The sequence below is a fragment of the Geotrypetes seraphini genome, chromosome 2, assembly GCF_902459505.1.
Source record: "Geotrypetes seraphini chromosome 2, aGeoSer1.1, whole genome shotgun sequence".
Classification (NCBI taxonomy): domain Eukaryota; kingdom Metazoa; phylum Chordata; class Amphibia; order Gymnophiona; family Dermophiidae; genus Geotrypetes; species Geotrypetes seraphini.
The window spans coordinates 217149009-217154875 of record NC_047085.1 but is presented as its reverse complement, the minus strand read 5'-3'; positions in this window follow the sequence as shown (position 1 = coordinate 217154875).

The following is a 5867-nucleotide window of genomic DNA, read 5'->3' as shown; positions in this document are numbered from 1 at the left end:
TGACTCTCCTACCCCACCTATGTAATTCTTCTTTTTCTTCTTTTATTCCGATGTGATTACTCCTTTCTGAAGTCTTTTAGTTCACTGGTTCATAGGTTCCTCCTGTTGGGAAATAAATTCTTTTAACTTTTCTGGATTATCAAATTGAGTTGTTTTGTTTTTGTACATAATTTTCATAATAGCTGGGTAGAAAAGGCCAAATCTTGCTCCGAGCTGTTTTAATTGCAGTCTGAGGGCTAGTAGCTGTTTCCTTAAGTTAGCCGTTGAACTGGCAAAATCAGGAACAAAGAAAATTTTTTCCTTTTATATTCCAGATTCTTATTTTCTTTAGCTAATTTTAGTATTTCTATGGTTTGCTGATAACGCAACATATGAAAAATGAAAGGTCTAGGATACATTTGATTGCTAACCCTTTTTGTCGGTACTCTATGAGCACGTTCTATTTCCAACGGAAATTTTGATTTTATCTTTAAAACTTTTGGAAGAAAAGATTCCAAAAATGCAATAGTGTCTTTATCTTCTGCCCCTTCCTCCAAACCTAAAAGTCTCACATTATTTCTACGAGAGTGATTCTCCAGATCCTCCAGATGCTTTTCCAGAACAGTTATTTTCTTTTGATCTGTTTGAATTTGAACCTGTCCAACTTCTATATTACTTGACTTTTTTCGATCTTTTCCATTCTGGCATTTATAATTTCATTTTGCCTTGTCAAATTGTAAACTTCCTCTCTAAGCTCTGCTAACTTCTCCGAATTCCCTTTTAATATTAATCCAATCTGCCTCAGCTCTTCCATTAGCTCAGCGTTATCTGGGATTTCCTTAGGCAAAGAACACTTTGATGGAGTTGTCTGTTCTTGTTTTTGTCTTTTTGGCTTACAACCCAGCGAATCCATATTGCTTTGTTTAGATGTTGTAGTTATCTTAAAGGGAAATTATCAGATAACTGTCATAAAATAATGAAAAAATAGGCCTGGGATGGAGGAGCCTGTACATCACACGTCCATTGCAGAGCCCTCAAGATTCTGGAATCCAATGAGCAACAATTTTTGAAAAATCTGAATTTATTAATGTAGAAAAAACAAGTATATCATCTTAATATACAGACTTTCCTTCACTTTTCAACATAGTCACCATTTCTCTCCTCACATTTCTCCCATCATTGTGTAAGCTTGAAAATCCCCTTGCAGTAGAACTCCATTCCGGCTGCCTGAAGACACAGACACAATGTTTTATGGACATCCTCCACCGACTTGTAATGTTAGTCTTGCATCTGTTCCTTCACAAAACTGAAAAGATGGTAGTCAGTGGGTCCCAGGTTGGGACTGTACGCAGGGTGCAGAAAATAATCTCCTTCATTTCAATATCTCTGAAGAAGTTCTTGAGTGATGATTTTTCGCTGACAAACTTTGTGGTTTTCGGTCAACAAACATGGGACCCAGCGAGCGCAAAGTTTTTGATAAACTAAGCTTTCAATCATTTCCTGTACTGCACTGTGTCCTATTCTAAGGTTTGCTGCAATTTAATTCACAGTGATAGGTCTGTCTTCTTTAATGATATCATCAACCCTTTCCTTGTTGCGTTCAGTGCAGGCAGTGCGAGGGCGACTGCTGTGAGGCTGATCTTGGATGCTTGTGTTTCCATCTTTGAAATGTTTCACCCATCTCCTAACACTGCTAGCATCCATGCACACATCTCCATATGCACGCTGAAGTCTTTGGAGAATTTATGCAGTGGGTATTTCCCCTTTAACAAGGAATTCAATGACAGTACATTGACAAAACGAAACATCATTGATGGCCATTTTGTATCTACTGCCTATAGTCATGTGGTAGAAGTTAATGAAGTCTCAATACCTCAATGCTTAGTGTAAAGTCTGTATATTAAGATGATGTACTTGTTTTTCCTACATTAATAAATTCTGATTATTAAAAAATTGTTGCACATTAATTTCAGTATGACCCTCGTATATTCAGGTCTGCATGCTAAAATTCAATACATATCCTATTAACTGATATTTTAATGTGTATGTTAAATTTATAGCAAAATGCAAGCTAAAACGTTAGTTTAAGGTTTAACATTTAGACATCTTTTTCAATGATTTCCGACAAGTTAAGAAATCCGTTTCTCAAAATAATAATAATAATTTTCTTATTGTAATTGCACTGTATCTTCACTGACCTGAAGAAAAGAACACAATTCTTGAAAACTAATTACAGGTATACTGAGCTCATTCAAGAAATGGATCACCTATAATTTGATTCTTATTTCAGCACATAATTATAAAACCCTTCTTTCAATCTTATGCTAAATGTGATACAACAGTTGTGAGCCTATTACTAGTATTTGCTGAATTTAAATGCTGGAAAAAGGATGCTAAAATACTAAACTATAGCCATGGGGGAGGGGGCGGCAGAATCATCAAGATGTCCCACAAGATTCAGTAACCTATGACATCCCATCTTATAGGGATAATACTGCTTGCAAGGCACCTCACAAGTAGCATTATTACTGTGGACCAGGAGCATTGGGCCATGCAAAGGATGAATTCCCTCCAGACCTCTCCATGAACTGACTCCTAAACCATCTTCCCCCAACCATCCACCCTGACCCAATTCCACCATGTAAGGACCTCCAACCACTCTAGTGGCTACCTTAAATTTCTATGGTGGTGCAGGGGACAGCCAGGAACAATGCCTCATTGCCCCTGGCCACTCCGGTGTCTCTGACAAAATGTCATCCCTAGTGACAGTCCTAGGGGTCATATTTCCATAATTATCCTTATATAGAAATAAGACTCCCAAGCAGTGGTCTTGCAAGACTGCTGCTAGAGGCACCATTTTATCAGCGGCTCTGGACTGGCCAGAAGGAATGGGGCATAACTCTTGGCTGCCCCTGGACCCCACTGGACACCCTTTGGACCATGGAAATTTAAGGTAGCCCTCAGGAGGGTTATGGGGTTGGGGATACTCTGCTTGGGGGGGTTGGGCCAGGGGGCAAAGGAAATCAGTTCATGGAGGGATTCTGTCTGAGGTGAGAAATTCATCCTTGCAGCCCAAAAGCTTTTGGGCAGCTGCTTTGCACAGCCTAATGCTTCCAGAGCTGGGGTTATTTTACCATCGCTTTTGGGCTCTATGGCGGCATGCGGTATATTATCACAAGTCATGTTAAGTAATTTACATAGTAATGAGATGCAAAACATACATTTGCATGTTTTGCACCTCATTATTTAATAATGTGCAACAACTTAAATATCAACACACTATTTTTGGCCTTGCAGCATTAGAGCTGTTTAAGTCACGATAAGGGCTATTTATCATGACAAAGTCCTAAAGCTGCTTGATGAATTCTCTCCTTAATTTCTTCAATTTAGTCCTATTAAATCCTTTCAAATATTAACTATTATTAAGGCAGAACTAGGGAAATACACTGCTTAGCCCTAGGAGTAAGCAACATTTAAATCTAACTACTTCTTGGGATTCCACCAAACACTTGTATCCTGGATTTACCCTTAGCCTTGATGGAGCTTTGGTTTGACCCGCAAATTAACAATACTGAGTTGCTATGACTGGAAGGTGAACTCTTCTGTCAGGGAAGTTTAAAAGCCTTCCCTTCAGAGTTTCATATCTCTGAGCTTTTTTACAAGCCACATAGGGCCACATTTCATTGACTCATTTATTATTCAAACCAATTGCTTTACTATATCCAATACTGTTTCTGGTTTCTCCTTGTTTGATATATTCACCCTGAACCCATTGCTTGAAACGTATGACATAGCCTGAAAAGTTGAACAAAAGCAATGTAGGATCCTAAGAAACTCAATAGAGATACTGAAGGAGGATCCCCCACCCCCAAAAACCCAAACCACTCCTACCCATACTCCACCCTCAACCACCCAAACCAATCCCCCCATAAGCCCAACCACAATCACACACCCCATCCCACGAACGTGGAGCAGAGAGTGAGTCGCGTTATGATGTGAACAGGGTCCCTTGTTCCCCCAACCCCACCCACCCCAGACACTCACAACCAGAATCAAATCTGAGACAAGAACCCCACACTCACATGTGCACTGAACCAGCCATTCCACTCACTCACCCACCAGGCCCCCCAAGAAAATCCCAAAGCTTCAACAAAACCAAAACAAGAATAGAGACCAAGGCGCATCGTCTCCAAAAGGCCTCCAGAAACCACCAAAGCCCTCCAAAAGCCCAAACCTCACTCGCATCCACCCCTCAAAATCCACACACACACAATAGCCAAATACACAGTCTAAAATCCACCCAGACTCAACAAAGTAACACCATTCAAGCAAGCAGATAGGAGATAGATAGTAGATATTCCTCCTCCCCCCCCCCCCCCCCGGTGAAACCAATCCCAACCTAGCATACCCAAACAATCAACCCCCAGACTCAATCAAAAATCCCACAAACACACCGGAAGCACTCTGAAAATAACAAAGCCCCTAAACAAGTCAGTCCAGTGAGGGCTCCAGGAGTCCAAGGACGCCCTCAATCTACCAAATTGTCAGGCACCTAAGGGACTGCATCCAGGTAGGGCCGCTTCCAATAAAGCACACAGCAACCACCCGGCTCTCAACCAGGCACAGAGGAGAAGGAAACAGCTCCCTCAAGGGAGCCAAAGACCAGAGCTCAGATGAAACCAGGAGGTAGACCCCCCAAAAAGAAGGGTCAATCAACAATCCAGGAGAACAAAATCCTCAAGAAATCTGGGATAACAGTGAGGAGGCCTGGAACATCATGGTGCCGAAGTAGGCCCAGACTCCCCCGGAAGAGCATCTAAGTAGGCCTGAGTATCCTCCGCTGAGGTATAGCTTTTCTACCCGGTAGCCGTCCAAATCGCAATTGCGCAGGATAGAGTAGTTGGAAGCGCTGTTTGCAGTTAAATAAGGCAGAGCACACTCAGGAAAAATGGTGCCGTCGCTCTTGTAGCGCAGGGGAGTAATCCTGGAACAGACGGACCGGAGCTCTCTCATAAGCAAGAGTGTTGCGCTTCTGCTGGTAATGTTGCATGAGTTCCACCTTGTGAGCCGAGTTGTGCACCTTGAAAATGGTGATAAGGGCGCGGGTATGGTCCTCAGCACGCCTACCAAGGCGGTGAGCTTGCTCCAGCCTCAGGGGCCCCATGCCAGCAGGGAGCGGCAACTTCACCTGAAGCTAGGACTCCAATGTAGTAAGCAGGCGAGAGTTCAGCACCGCCTCCGGCAGACCGATCAGATGCAGGTTATCGCGTCTTGATCGGTTCTCCAAATCGTCAATTTTATCCGCCTGGCGCTGAAGCTGTTCTTTAAGCGACACCATATCCGCCGCAGAGGCGGAATGAGCGTTCTCCACATGCACCATTCTGGTCTCCAACTCGCCGATACGCCTGCTGGTTTCTGTCAGGAGAGATTCGAGCGAGGTAAGTTGGCTGGATAGCTGTTCAAAGCGGGTGTCCAAAGCCCGCACCACTGATGCTGACAACGCCTTAATGTGAGCTGCTGACAAGGGAAGCGCGGAACCCACATCAGCCGCCGCCGCAATCTTAGGGTTAGGCCGCAAGGCTCTCACCTACCGATCCTTGGCGTTGCGGGTCATCTTGCCACTCATAATCGGGCTACAAGGCATCAAAAACTTATCCATGCACTAGAGGAACTAGAATCGCGGGTGCAGAGGCATCAACAAAAGGTAGGCAGGGTACTGAGGGACCCGGGGCCCCAGAGCTTGGGCAAAGCACGTCCTGCTCGGCTCAGCATATCATGTGACTCTTAGAGAGTTTATATTTACTTCCTCAGATATTTCATACAGTTCTGATTTCAGTATGTTTTGATCTCAATGTCAGCGCAACATGTCATACTTTGCAGAAGATTAT